The sequence below is a fragment of the Halichoerus grypus genome, chromosome 3 (assembly GCF_964656455.1).
Source record: "Halichoerus grypus chromosome 3, mHalGry1.hap1.1, whole genome shotgun sequence".
NCBI lineage: Eukaryota > Metazoa > Chordata > Mammalia > Carnivora > Phocidae > Halichoerus > Halichoerus grypus.
Genome location: NC_135714.1, coordinates 1,203,694 through 1,218,247, shown reverse-complemented (window position 1 = coordinate 1,218,247; position 14,554 = coordinate 1,203,694).

Sequence of the window (14,554 nt, the reverse complement as noted above, 5' to 3'; positions counted from 1 at the left end):
GCTCCAAAATATAGATTGGGGGGATACAAACCTTCAGCCCATTACACTCCCCTCCTCCCTAGACCCCTTTACCCTGTCCGACATTTTTAATTCTCCTTACAATTCTCATCTTCTGACTCACGATACACTTTATTCGATATGGTGATTTTTCATTGTATCCAGAGTTCTTAGAGGGAGGGGAGGAACTTTGCCCTCAAGGATATTTGGCACTATCTGGGGACATTCTGGGTTGTCATGGTGCAGGGGAGAGGTGCTCCTGGATAGAGGAGGCTCCTGCTAGACGTCCTGCAATGCTCAGGGAGAGCCCTCGTGAAGAAGGACTTGGCCCATATTGTCCCTGCGGCTGCTGGGAGGGGCCCTGATCTGTATCTTCTCATTGGGGTGCCAGGCCCTGGAGGGCAGGAGCCTGTGTCTCTTTGGCTCCCTGCCGTGTCTGCAGCATCTAGAACTGCAGGGCCTTCAGAAGATGCATGGGAAGCATCAGGACACGAGTGCCAGGGGCCTGGGGCTGGGGGCAGGAGATTGGCCTGGGCAGGAACAGGGAAGCGCCGGCCACACGCCCAAGCCTGAGGGGGAGCTGCTTGATCGGGGCTTGGACAAAGGGGCGCACGCGGAAGGGGCCACTGCGGCCAGTGGGAGAGTGGGGGCAGATGGCGGGAGAGACGGTGCTCCCTGGGTGCCCCAGTGTGGTCAGGCTCCCTGGGAGGGAGGGGCCGCGGGCCTTGCGGAGAGCCGCCTTGAGAGGTGAGGGAGTGGAGGGGTGCAGAGAGAACCCTTGGGGGGAGATTCATGTCAGCAATTGTGCCTTAGAGACGTTGGCTCTCGGGGCCTGGCTTCAGAGCCTCCGCAGGCTGCAGGTTGGGTCTGGCCGTTGTCAGCATCGGTATGGCCTCTGCAGTGATACCAGGAAGCTCTGGAAATGATTATTTTTTATTTAAACTCAGTTAATTAACATATAATGTATTACTAGTTTCAGATGTAGACTTCAGTGATTCATCAGTTGCATTAACACCCAGTGCTCATCACATCACATGCCCTCCTTCATGCCCGTCCCCCAGTTCCCCATCCCCCCTCCCCTCCAGCAACCCTCAGGTTGTCTCCTGAGATTAAGAGTCTCTTATGCTTTGTCTCCCTCTCTGGTTTCGTCTTGTTTTATTTTATCTTCTCTTCCCCTGTAATCCTCTGTTTTGTTTCTTAAATTCCGCATACGAGAGAGATCATATGATAATTGTCTTTCTCTGACTTATTTCGCTTAGCATAATGCCCTCTAGTTCCATCCATGTTGTTGCAAATGGCAAGACTTCATATTTTTTGATGGCTGCATAATATTCCATAGTATATATATACCACATCTTCTTTATCCATTCATCTGTTGATGGACATCTTGGTTGAGCGACAGCCTTCGGCTCAGGTCATGATCCTGGAGTCCCGGGATCAAGTCCCACATCAGGCTCCCTGCTCAGCGGGGAGTCTGCTTCTCCCTCTGACCCTCCTCCCTCTCATGCCCTCTGTCTCTCATTCTCCCTCTCTCAAATAAATAAATAAAATCTTAAAAAAAATATTTGTTCTTCCAATCCATGAGCATGGAACGTTTTTCCATTTCTTTGTGTCTTCCTCAATTTCTTTCATGAATGTTCTATAGTTTTCTGAGTACAGATCCTTTGCCTCTTTGTTTAGGTTTATTCCTCGGTATCTTATGGTTTTTGGTGCAGTTGTAAGTGGGATCGACTCCTTAATTTCTCTTTCTTCTGTCTCTTGTTAGTGTATAGAAATCTAACGATTTCTGTGCATTGATTTCATATCCTGCCACTTTACTGAATTCCTGTATGAGTTCTAGCAATTTTGGGGTGGAGACTTTTGGATTTTCCACATAGAGTATCATATCATCTGTGAAGTGTGAGAGTTTGACTTCTTTGCCGACTCAGATGACTTTTATTTCTTTTTGTTGTCTGATTGCTGAGGCTAGGACTTCTAGTACAATGTTGAACAATAATGGTGAGAGTGGGCATCCCTGTCATGTTCCTGACCTTAGGGGAAAAGTTCTCAGTTTTTCCCCGTTGAGAATGATATTCGCTGTGGGTTTTTCACAGATGGCTTTTATGATATTGAGGTATGTACCTTCTATCCCTACACTGTGGAGAGTTTTAATCAAGAAAGGATGCTGTACTTCATCAAATATTTTTTCTGCATCTATTGAGAGGATCATATGGTTCCTTTCCTTTCTTTTATTAATGTTTTGTATCACATTGATTGATTTGCAGATGTTGAACCAATCTTGCAGCCTAGGGATAAATCCCACTTGGTCGTGGTGAATAATCCTTTCAATGTACTGTTGGATCCTATTGGCTAGTATTTTGGTGAGAATTTTGACATCCATGTTCGTCAGGGATATTGTTCTGTAATTCTCCTTTTTGATGGGGTCTTTGTGTGGTTTTGGATCAGGGTAATGCTGGCCTCATAAAATGAGTTTGGAAGTTTTCCTTCCATTTCTATTTTTTGAAACAGCTTCAGAAGAATAGGTATTAATTCTTCTTTAAATGTTTGGTAGAATTCCCTTGGGAAGCCATCTGGGCCTGGGCTGTTGTTTGTTGGGAGATTTTTGATGACTGCTTCAATTTCCTTGCTGGTTATGGGTCTGTTCAGGTTTTCTATTTCTTCCTGGTTCAGTTTTGGTAGTTTATACGTCTCTAGGAATGCATGCATTTCTTCCAGATTACCTAATTTGCTGGCATATAGTTGCTCATAATATGTTCTTATAATTGTATTTCTTTGGTGTTGGTTGTGATCTCTCCTCTTTCATTCATGATTTTATTTATTTGGGTCCTTTCTCTTTTCTTTTTGATAAGTCTGACCAGAGGTTTACCAATCTTTTTTTTTTTTTTAAGATTTTATTTATTTGCCCGAGAGAGACAGAGTACAGAAGCAGGGGGAGCAACACGCTCCCTGCTGAGCAGGAGCCCGACGTGGGGCTCCATCCCAGGACCCGGGGATCATGACCTGAGCCAAAGGCAGATGCTTAACCGACTGACCCACCCAGGTGTCCCAGGTTTATCAAACTTATTAATTCTTTCAAAGAACCAGCTCCTAGTTTCGTTGATCTGTTCTACTGTTCTGTTGGTTTCTATTTCATTGATTTCTGCTCTAATCTTTATTATTTCTCATCTCCTGCTGGGTTTAGGCTTTATTTGCTGTTCTTTCTCCAGCTCCTTTAGGTGTAGGGTTAGGTTGTGTATTTCAGATCTTTCTTGTTTCTTGAGTAAGGCTTGTATTGCTATATACTTACCTCTTAGAACCACTTTTGCTGCATCCCAAAGGTTTTGAACCATTGTGTTTTCATTTTCATTTGTTTCCATGATTTTTTAAAAATTCTTCTTTAATTTCCTGGTTGACCCATTCATTCTTTAGTAGGAAGCTCTTTAGCCTCCATGTATGTGAATTCTTTCCAACTTTCCTCTTGTGATTGAGTTCCAGTTTCAAAGTATTGTGGTCCCAAAATATTCAGGGAATGATCCCAGTATTTTGGTACCGGTTGAGACCTGATTTGTGACCCAGGATGTGATCTCTTCTGGAGAATGTTCCATGTGCACTAGAGAAGAATGTGTATTCTGTTGCTTTGGGATGGAATGTTCTGACTATATCTGTGATGTCCATCTGGTCCAGTGTGTCATTCAAAGCCCTTATTTCCTTGTTGATCTTCTGCTTCGATGATCTGTCCATTGCAGTGAGGGGGATGTTAAAGTCCCCTACTATTATTGTATTATTGTCGATCTGTTTCTTTGATTTTGTTATGAATTGGCTTATATAATTGCCTGCTCCCATATTAGGGGCATAAATATTTACAATTGTTAGATCTTCTTGTTGGATAGACCCTTTAAGTAGGATATAGTGTCCTTCCTCATCTCTTATTATAGTCTTTGGTTTAAAATCTAATTTGTCTGATATAAGAATTGCCACCCCAGCTTTCTTTTGCCCACATTTGGGGAAATCGCAGGGGTCAGCACATCCGGAGGGCAATGGATAAGCCTTGCCCTGGGAAAACCACCTTCGTTTCCCACATTTGGGGAAATCGCAGGGGTCAGCAGCCCAGCTTTCTTTTGGTGTCCATTAGCATGGTAAATGATTTTCTACGCCCTCACTTTAAATCTGGAGGTGTCTTTGGGTCTAAAATGAGGCTCTTGCAGATAGCATATCGATGGGTCTTGTTTTTTTTTATCCAGTCTGATGCCCTGTGTCTTTTGATTGGGGCATTTAGCCCATTTACATGCAGAGTAACTATTGAAAGATATGAATTTAGTGCCATTGTATTACCTGTAAAGTGACTGATACTTTATATTGTCTCTATTCCTTTCTGGTCTATGTTACTTTTAGGGTCTCTCTTTGCTTAGAGGACCCCTTTTAATATTTCTTGTGGGGCTGGTTTGGTGATCACAAATTCTTTTAGTTTCTGTTTGTCCTGGAAGCTTTTTATCACTCCTTCTATTTTGAATGACATCCTAGCTGGATAAAGTATTCTTGGCTGTATATTTTTCTCATTTAGCACCCTGAATATATCATGCCAGTCCTTTCTGGCCTGCCAGGTCTCTATGGAGAGGTCTTCTGCCAGTCTAATGTTTCTGCCCTTGTAGGTTACGGACCTCTTGTCCTGAGCTGCTTTCAAGATTTTCTCTTTGTCTCTGAGATTAGCAAGCTTCACTATTATATGTCAGGGTGTTGGCCTACTTTTATTGATTTATGGGGTTCTCTGTGCCTCCTGGATTTTGATGCCTGTTTCCTTACCCAGATTAGGGAAATTCTCCACCATAATTTGCTCCAATATGCCTTCTGCTCCCCTTCCTCTTCTGGGATCCCAGTTATTCTAATATTGTTTTGCTTTATGGTGTCACTTATCTCTCAAATTCTCCCCCCGTGATCCAGTAGTTGTTTGTCTCTCTTTTTCTCAGCTTCTTTATTCTCCATCATTTGGTCTTCTGCCTCATTTATCCTAGCAGTTAGAGCCTCCATTTTTTATTGCATCTCATTAATAGCCTTTTTGATTTTGACTTGGTTAGATTTTAGTTCTTTTATTTCTCCAGAAAGGGATCCTCTAGTGTCTTCTATGCTTTTTTCAAGACCATCCAGTATCTTTATAATCATTATTCTGAACTCTAGTTCTGACATCTTATTTATGTCCATACTGGTTAGGTCCCTGGCAGTCAGTACTGCCTCTCATTCTCTTTTTTGAGGTGAGTTTTTCCATCCTGTCATTCTATCCAGAGAAGAATAGATGAACGAGAGAACAAAATACTAAAATGGCAACAATGACCCCAGGGAAATATACACTAAACAAATCAGAAGGGACCAAAACTGATTTAAAAATAATAAAAATTTTTTAAAAAGTGAATATAATCAGACAGATGAACAGAATAGAGCAATCCCATGTGTATTTTGGTCTGTTTGTTAGAAAACTAGATCCCAAAATTGTAAAGAAAGAAAAACATGTGTACAAAAATAAAATTAACTACAATGAAAGGATAAAATGTAACTGTAAAAATGAAAACTAAAGAGAATTTTAAAAAAGAGTTGATAAAATAAGAAATTGGTTGAAAAAGGAAGGAGAACAAAAAGTTAAAATTGAAAGACTAAAGAATCGTGGGGAAAAAAAAAAAACATGAATTCTATGTGCTGTATTCCTCTAGCACTGGAGTTTTGCAGTTAGTTCTCAGTGATCGGTTCACTTGGTGTAGCCTGATTATGGAGGCTCCCTGCCCCCGGCAGTCTATCTTCCCATATATCGCCTCAGATTCACTTTTCCGCATCTCCTACCTTGCAGAAAGTGGTCGCTTTTCTATTTGTAGAGTTGTAGCTATTCTTTTCTTCAATCTCTGGTTGAGTTCACAGGTGTTCAGAATGATTTGGTAGCTATCTAGCTGAATTCCGGGGACCAGATGAAACTAAGTTCTCTTACTCCTCCACCATCTTGGACTCTCCCTCGAAATGAATCTTTTTTTTTTTAAGTAATCTCTATGCCCAACGTGGGACTCGAACTCATGACCCTGAGATCAAGAGTCGCATGCTCAACTGACTGGGCCAGCCAGGTGCCTCTGGAAATGAATCCTTTGATGCCCTCCTCCCCGACACCCAGAGCCCTCAACCCCTCCATACTCTCTCTGGCCGCCACCACTTTGTGACCAGGGTGTGGGTCTGGGCACATCTAGACACTGCTCTTAGGAGCCTCAAAGAGGCTGGATCAGCTGCTTTGTGCTTGCCTTGGGCTCTGCCTGGGACCATATCCCAGGGACCTTCTCCTTCCAGACCACATGCACCCACAGGCCCACCATGCCCAATTCCCAGCAGTCAACATGCCCTCATCCCCCCGCCAACCCCTGCATTCACCTTCATAGAGGGAGGACCAAAGTGGAGAGGTAGAGCCATCGGAGTCCTGTATGCACAAAGGATGTGAGAGAACAGGAAGAGACAAAGATGACATCAAGTTTGGCCTGGGGGAGACAGGTGCAGAGGGTGTGACTCCAAGGTGCAGAGGATCAGGTCGGGTTAACTCAGGTGTGGCTTTAATAGCTGGGCAGGGCTGGGAGGATAGAAGTGGGAGCCAGGGCTTTGTGCCCAGTCCTTCTCTCCTTGCCCACAGGCCTGGGAGTGAGCTGTCTTGACATTGAGGGAGAAAGGAAGAGAAGACCCACCCCTGAGAGGCTGTAACACAAGGGCTTGCTCTGGTGTGGAATTGCAACCAACTTTTATACCAAATAATGTGCTAAGAAAATTCAAGCAATAGCAATGAAATTTTTCTTTTTTCTTTCAAGATTTTATTTAAATTCAAGTTAATTAACATATAGTGTACTATTAGTTTCAGGGGTAGAATTTAGTGATTCAACACTTGCATATATCACCCAGTGCTCATCACATGTGCCCTCCTGCATTAATGCCCATCACCCATTTACCCCATCCCCCCACCCACCTCCTCTCCAGCAACCCGCAGTTTGTTTCCTAGAGTTAAATGGTTTGCAGCAATGAAATTATTTTAAAATGATTTAAAATGGTTTTGAAATTGCTTTAAAATACCACTTCCCATGGTAACTGGTGGAAGCAAATTCGAATGATCCCAGGGGAAAGGTATCTTCATCATAGGCCTTGGAAAACTAACCAATAATTTTTCAAGGACAATGAGTAGTACATAGTAAAGCAAATCAAGTGCACAAGGGAGCAAAGCACCATGCGTGGAAAAAAAGAAAATGACCACAAATGATCAGAAACACAAAAATTATCAGACACAGGTTTTAAAGTAGCTATACTTAAAAAAAAAAAAAAAAAGAACCTTAACTATATCAGGAAATAGGGAGCAGAAAAGGTGACAGACAGAATTTGAAAAAGAACCAAATAGGAATTCTAGAGCTTAAAAGTGCAATCTCAAAAACCCAGTTAGGAGGCTTGGCTGTATATTGAACACAGCCGAAAAGAGTACTAATGAATTGAAAGACAGATTAATAAAATGTCCCAAATTAAGAATATAACAGGTTGGAAGATTCTGGGAAGATGGCACAGCAGGAAACACCAGAACTCTATCTCCCCACCTGGACAACAGGTACAGGGGCAGAATGTGTGTAACGTAGGGTAAATTATGGTTAATTTAGATCAGTTTCAGCTCTTAGCACAGTAGCAACTACCTCAGCCCCCAGCCCCAGCCTCACAGCACACAGCTGCGCTTGAGTTTCTGGAGCAGTGAGCACATAGTGTGCAGGAGCTTGGGTGGGCTAAAAGGACCCTGTCCTCCAAATAACAGGGATCTGTGCTTTGAGGACTGCTTTTGATCACACAGGTGCAGACACAGAGGTGGGCGGCCACTGTTGCAAGCCCCTCCCCCTCCAGCTGAAGTGCCTTCCGGGGGATTAAAAAGCTGGAGCCCTTTTTCTCCCCACTCACTTTATCTTCCTCTTTTTCCTCCTTTTGGGAGCCAGATAGTAAGTTGTTAAAAAAAACAACTGCACGTGGGGCAGCTGGGTGGCTCAGTCGTTAAGCGTCTGCCTTCGCTCAGGTCATGATCCCAGGGTCCTGGGATCGAGCCCCGCATCGGGCTCCCTGCTCGCGGGAAGCCTGCTTCTCCCTCTCCTACTCCCACTGCTTGTGTTCCTGCTCTCTCTCTCTGTCAAATAAATAAATAAAATTAAAGAAAAAACTGTACATAAGGGGAAAATTAGAAAGTGACCATGCATGTCCAGAGAAAGGCTCAGAAAAGACCTGAGAAGACCTTAAGTTACACCTCAGGCTGATCCTTAGCCCAGAGACAACCTACAGCAGTTAAAAAATAAAACTAATAATCAAAACAATAACACAAAATTGCAAACCCTGGGGAAGGGGGAAACATCTGATTTTCACAGTTACCACATTATTAGATTCAAATGTCCAGTTTTTAACAAAATATCTCAAGGCATACAAAGAAACAGGAAAGCATCCTATTCAAAGGGATTAAAAAAAAAAAAAAATCAACAGAAACTGTCCCTGAAAAAGACCTAATGGCAGATCTACTAGACAAAAACATTAAAACAACTTCTTAAAGATGCTCAAAGAGGGGTGGCTGGCTGGCTCAGTCAGAAGAGCATATGACTTTTGATCTCGGGGTTGTGAGTTCAAACTCCACATTGGGTGCAGATATTACTAAAAACAATAAAATCTTGAAAAAGATACTCAAGGAACTGAAAGAGGATGTAGAGAAAGTCAAGAAAGCTATGTGTGAACAAAATGAAATATGAATAAAAGGATAGAAAATGCATGAAAGAAACTAAAAAATTCTGGAGCTGGAAAACACAGTAACTGAAATGAAAAATTCACTAGAGATTCAACAGATCTGAGCAGGCGGAAGAAAGAATCCGTGAACTTGAAGAGAGAACAACAGAATTATTGAGTCTGAGGAACAGATGGAAAAAAGACTGAAGAAAAGTGAACAGAGCTCAGGAGACCTGTGGGACACCATCAAGCAGACTAGCATATGCATTGTGGGGGTCCAGAAGGAAGAGAGAGAGAGAAAGGAGCAGAGAGAATATTTGGAGAAATAATGGCTGAAGACTCCCAATTTGATGAAACATTTAAATACAAATATCCAAGAAGCTCAATGAACTCCAAGTAATATGAATCAAAGAGATGAACACCAAGACATATTATAATCAAACTTTTGGAAGCCAAAGATAAAGAGAGAATCTTTTTTTTTTTTTTTTTAGATTTTATTTATTCGTTGGAGAGAGAGCAAGCACAAGCAGGGGGAGCATCAGGCAGAGGGAGAAGCAGACTCCCCGCTGAGCAGGGAGCCCAATGCAGGACTCGATCCCAGGACCATCATGACCTGAGCCGAAGGCAGACGCTTACCTGACTGAGCCACCCAGGCATCCCATAAAGACAGAATCTTGAAAGCTTGTGTGTACTCATCACATATCAGGGATCCTCAATAAGGTCAGTGAGCAGATCTCTCATCAGAAACTTTAGAGGCCAGAAGACAGTGGGCCAATATTTTTAAAGAGCTAAAAGGAAAAACCTGTCAACCAAGCATCCTGCATCTGGTCAAACTGTCCTTCAAGGGTGAGGGAGAGACTGAGACATTCCCAGATAAAGAAAAGCTGAGGGAGATGTGATCACTCCACATGCCTTGGAAGAAATGCTCAAGGAGTCCTGCAGGGTGAAATGGAAAGACACTAGACAGTATCTCAAAGCCATATGGAGAAATAAAGATCTCAAGAAAGGTGAATATGTGGACAGTCACATAAGCTATTTTTTTATTATGTTCAATTAGTCAACTTATAATACTATATAAGCTATTGTAACAATGGTTTATAACTCCACATTTTGTTTTCTTAAATTTTCTTTAAATTTTCTTAAATTTAAGAGGTTAATGCATTTAAGATAATTACTAGCTCATGTTTGGGGCACACAACGTATAAAGGTGTAATTTTGTGACATCAACAACTGAAAGGGGTGGGGACAGAGCTGTAAAGGAGCAGAATTTTTGCATGTTGTTGAAGTTAAGCTGTTATAAAGCAAAGTTAGAGTGTTATAACTTTATTTCCATGGTAACCATAGAGAAAACAGCTATAGAATATACACAAATGGAAATGAGAAAGGAATTTAAACGATTCACTACAAAAAAGCAACTAAACACAAAGAAGACAGTAATGCAGGAAATGAGAGAAAAAAATCTATAATGCACATAGAAAACAGCACAATGACAGAAGTAAGTCCCTCCTTATCGGTAATTACTTACATGTAAATGGATTAAACTCTCCAATCAAAAGACAGAGATTGGCAGAATAGATAAAAACACATGATCCAACCATAGGTTGTCTACAACAGACTCACTTGAGACCCAAAGACAGAAATAGATTGAAAATGAAGGGATGGAAAAACATACTCCATGCAAATAGTGACCAGAGGAGAGCACGGGTGGCTACACTCACATCAGACAAAATAGACTTAAATTCAGGAATGGTTACAAGAGACAAAGGACAGTATATATTAATAACATTTCAGTAAAAGAAAATATAACAATTATAAACATTCACACACCCAATGACAGACCATCAAACTATATGAAGCAAAAGCTGACGGAATTGAAAGGAGAAATAACCAGAGGTACGGAACAGCTGGAGATGTCAGTCCCCCACTCTCAGTAGTGGATGAACAGCCAGACTGAGGATAATAAGGGACCAGAGGACTAACCCCAAGCAGCCAGCCAGACGCAGCAGACACACAGAGCACCCGCCCAGCGACAACCCCACACGCGTTCTCACGGGCACTCGGGACAGTTTCCGGGACAGACCATGTGTGAGACCACGTGGTAAGTCTCAGTAGTTTTTATTTATTTATTTATTTGTCCGAGAGAGAGCTAGAGCGAGTGCACAAGCAGGGGGAGGAGCAGAGGCAGAGGGAGAAGCAGACTCTCCGCTGAGCGGGGAGCCCGACGCGGGACTCGATCCCAGGACCCTGAGATCATGACCTGAGCCAAAGGTGGGTGCTTAACTGACTGAGCCACCCAGGCATCCCAGTCTCAGTAGTTTTTAAAAGGTCGATATCATACAAAGTGTCTTCTCTGGCCACAACAGGATGAAGATAGAAATCAGGAACAGAAGGAAAACTGGAACATTCACAAATTTGTGGAAATTAAGTAACATACTCTTAAATCAATTGATCAAAGAAGAAATCACAAGAAAATTAGAAAATACTTAGAAACAAATGAAGATGAAAAATCTTCAACACAACAAAACTATGGAATGCAGTGAAAGCTATGCTAAGAGTTAGGGGAAATTTATAGCTATAAACATATTTAAAAATAGAAAAGATTTCAAATCAACAATCTGAGTTTACTACTTAATGAACTAGGAAGAAAAGAACAGACTACACCCAAAGCTAGTGGAAGGAAGGAAATAATAAAGATGAGAGTGTAGATAAACAAAATAGAGAATGGGAAAACAATAGAGAAAATCCATGAAACAAAAAGCTGCTCCTTTGAAAAGATCATCAAAGTTGACAAACCTTTAGCTATACGGCCTAAGAATAAAAAGAGAGAAGACTCTGATTACTAAAGTCAGAAATGAAGTGGGAACATTATTACCGATTCTACAGAAATAAAAAGGATTGTCAGAGTACTGTGAAGAGTTGTACACCAACAAATAACTTAGACAAGTGGACAAATTCCTGGAAACACAGAACCTACCAAGACTACACCACGGAGACACAGAAAGTCTGACTAGACCTATGACGAGTAAGGAGACTGAATCAGTAATCAAAAATGTCCCAACAGAGCAAAGCCCTGGACCTGACAGCTTCACAGGTGAATTCTACCAAACATTTAAAGAAGAATTAACACCAGTCCTTCCCAAACTTTTCCCAAAAATTGAAGGGGAGAGAAACTTCCCAACTCATTCTGTGGGGAAGTCAGACAGAGACACTGTAAGAAAAGAAAACTATAGACCAACATCCATGATGAACACGGATGCAAAAATCCTCAACGAAATACTAGCAAACAGAATTCAGCAGCACGTTACAAGGATTACACGGGGAGGGGGCGATTGGGTGATTCCAGGGTGTGGGTAATACTCTAGTCCTTGATTCAGGTGTATTTATTTTGTGTAATTTCAACTGCACATTTATGATTTGTGCATATTTCCATATGTATTCACTAAAAAAAAGTTTACTTATATTTTTAAAGAAAAAATGAGGCAAAATAAAGACATGTTCAGACACAGACAGAAGGTCTTTGGGAAGGAAATTCCAAAGGATGTAGTTCAGGCTGAGATAAAGAGATCCCAGATGGAAGATCTGAGGGTAAGTGAGGAGCAAGGCAAGAAGAACATCTGGTGGGAAAGATAAAGAAAATACGACTACATTAAACCACAACAAAAAGATAGACGTAAGATATCTGACGACATATACACCAGGAAAGGATAAACAGAGTTAAACTATTCTAGATAAAATACCCAAAAGATCTGTGTTTACAGAGGGATGAAGGTATTAAGTTTATTTTGTCACTTTTTTACAGGCTCATTTGGGCATGACTGACATACAATAACAATCTGATCAATTTTGACAGTCTATACACTTGTGACGTCATCACTACGATCAAGATCATGAACATACCCATCACCCCCAACGTTTCCTCACCTGGCAGCTCTCCACAAGACAACCACCAACCGATCTGCTTTCTGTTGCTATAGATTAGTTTGCATTTTCTACAGTGTTATGTAAGCAGAATCATATATTCTATTTTTTGCCTGTCTTCTTTGAGTTAGTATAATTATATTGAGTTTTATCTACATTGTTGGGTGTATCAATCAATACTTCATTCCTTTTTATTAGTGAGTAATGTTCCATTGTATGGAAAAACCACAGTTTGTTTCTGCATTCACCTGTTGATGGACATTTCGGTAATTTCCAGTATTTGGCTATTACAAATAAAGCTGCTCTGAATACTCACCTATAAGTCTTTACATGGACATTTGCTTTCATTTGGGTTTTTTTTTTTTAATCTCTACTTAACATTTTTTTAAAATTCCAGCATAGTTAACATACAGTGTTTCAGGTGTCCAATATAGTGATTCAACAATTTTACACATCTACTTAACGTTTGTAATCTTTCTTGTAGCTTCCTGAACATTCGGAATACAGTTATGACTTTAATGTCTTTGTCTACTGATTCTATCATCTGTGTCATTTCTGGTTCAGTTCTGAATAACTAATTTTTTCCTGTCTTATGAGTTGTATTTACCTGCTTCTTTGCATTTATGGTAAGCTTTAGTGGATGCCAGATATTGTAAATTTTACAATGTTGGGAAACAGAGATTTTCTATTCCTATATATACATTTGAGCTTGTTCTGGAATGCAGTTAATTTACTTGGACACGATTTGATCCTTTTGGGTCTTCCTTTTACATTTTGTTAGGTGGGCTCAGAACAATCTTTAGGCCAATTTGATCTGCTACTGAGACAATAGTTTCTGGAAGATTCTCCTCGACATGGCTGGTGGCACCACAACCTATTTCTGGCCCTAGGTGAACTCTGAGGCTTGTTCATCCTTATCCATTGCAGTGGTTCTTCCCCTAGCTGTGGGTGGTTACTGCGCAAGTGTGTTCTGCTCAGCACTCAGCTGAGGACTTGCAGGGAGCATACCGCAGGACCCCAGAACTCTTCTCTTTCTATGCAGCCCGTTTCTCTCCAGTACTCTGCCTTAAAACTGCTAGTCAACTTGGGCACCCCAAATTCTGAGCTCTGTCCCTTCAAGTCAGGGTTACTGCCTAGCTTTATTTGGGCTCCTCATCCCTCTTCTGAAGGCTGGAAAATTCCTTCAGGAGGACCCTGGGACATTGTAGAGCTTTCCTTGTTTCCCTCTTTCAAGGACCACCATTATGCACTACCTGTTTCCTATGCCTGAAAAGCTGTGGTTCACATTCTGTCCAGTTCTTTAGATGTTTGAAGCGGTAGACCATCTAGCCATAGGAAGTTGGTATCGTTTGTTCTAGACGATGATGAGCTAAGCAGACCCATTGTGAGTCTACTAAAAAAAGCAGAGTGAATAACTTTTAAGCGAATGCGTGTGTTGATAAAATGAACAATAAGGAATAATCAGTCCAAAAGAAGACTCAAAAGGAGAGAACAAACATATCAGTGAGTTTTAGTCAATGATAATGGACAAAATATTCCAGTTAACAAAGAATGCCACCCCGAATAAAAAAGCCAACCCAACGCAACTATATGCTGTTTATATGAAACACAACTACCTCATAAGGACACATAGAAAGGCTGAAAATAGAAGACTGGATAAAAGGCATATTATGTAAATGCTGATTAAAAATAAGACTCGTATCACTATGTTGATATCAGATAAAATATATCTCAAGGCAAGAACAAGAGAGAACAGATGGATCCACTTTAATGGCAGGAGATTTCAACCCCCCCCCCCCACCCCGTTGAAAGTGGACAGATCCAGTAAGCAGAGAATCAGGAAGGACACTGTTGAGACCATCATCAATCAGATATAATGGACTATAGACCACGTCAGCCAATGACAGCAGAATACACATCC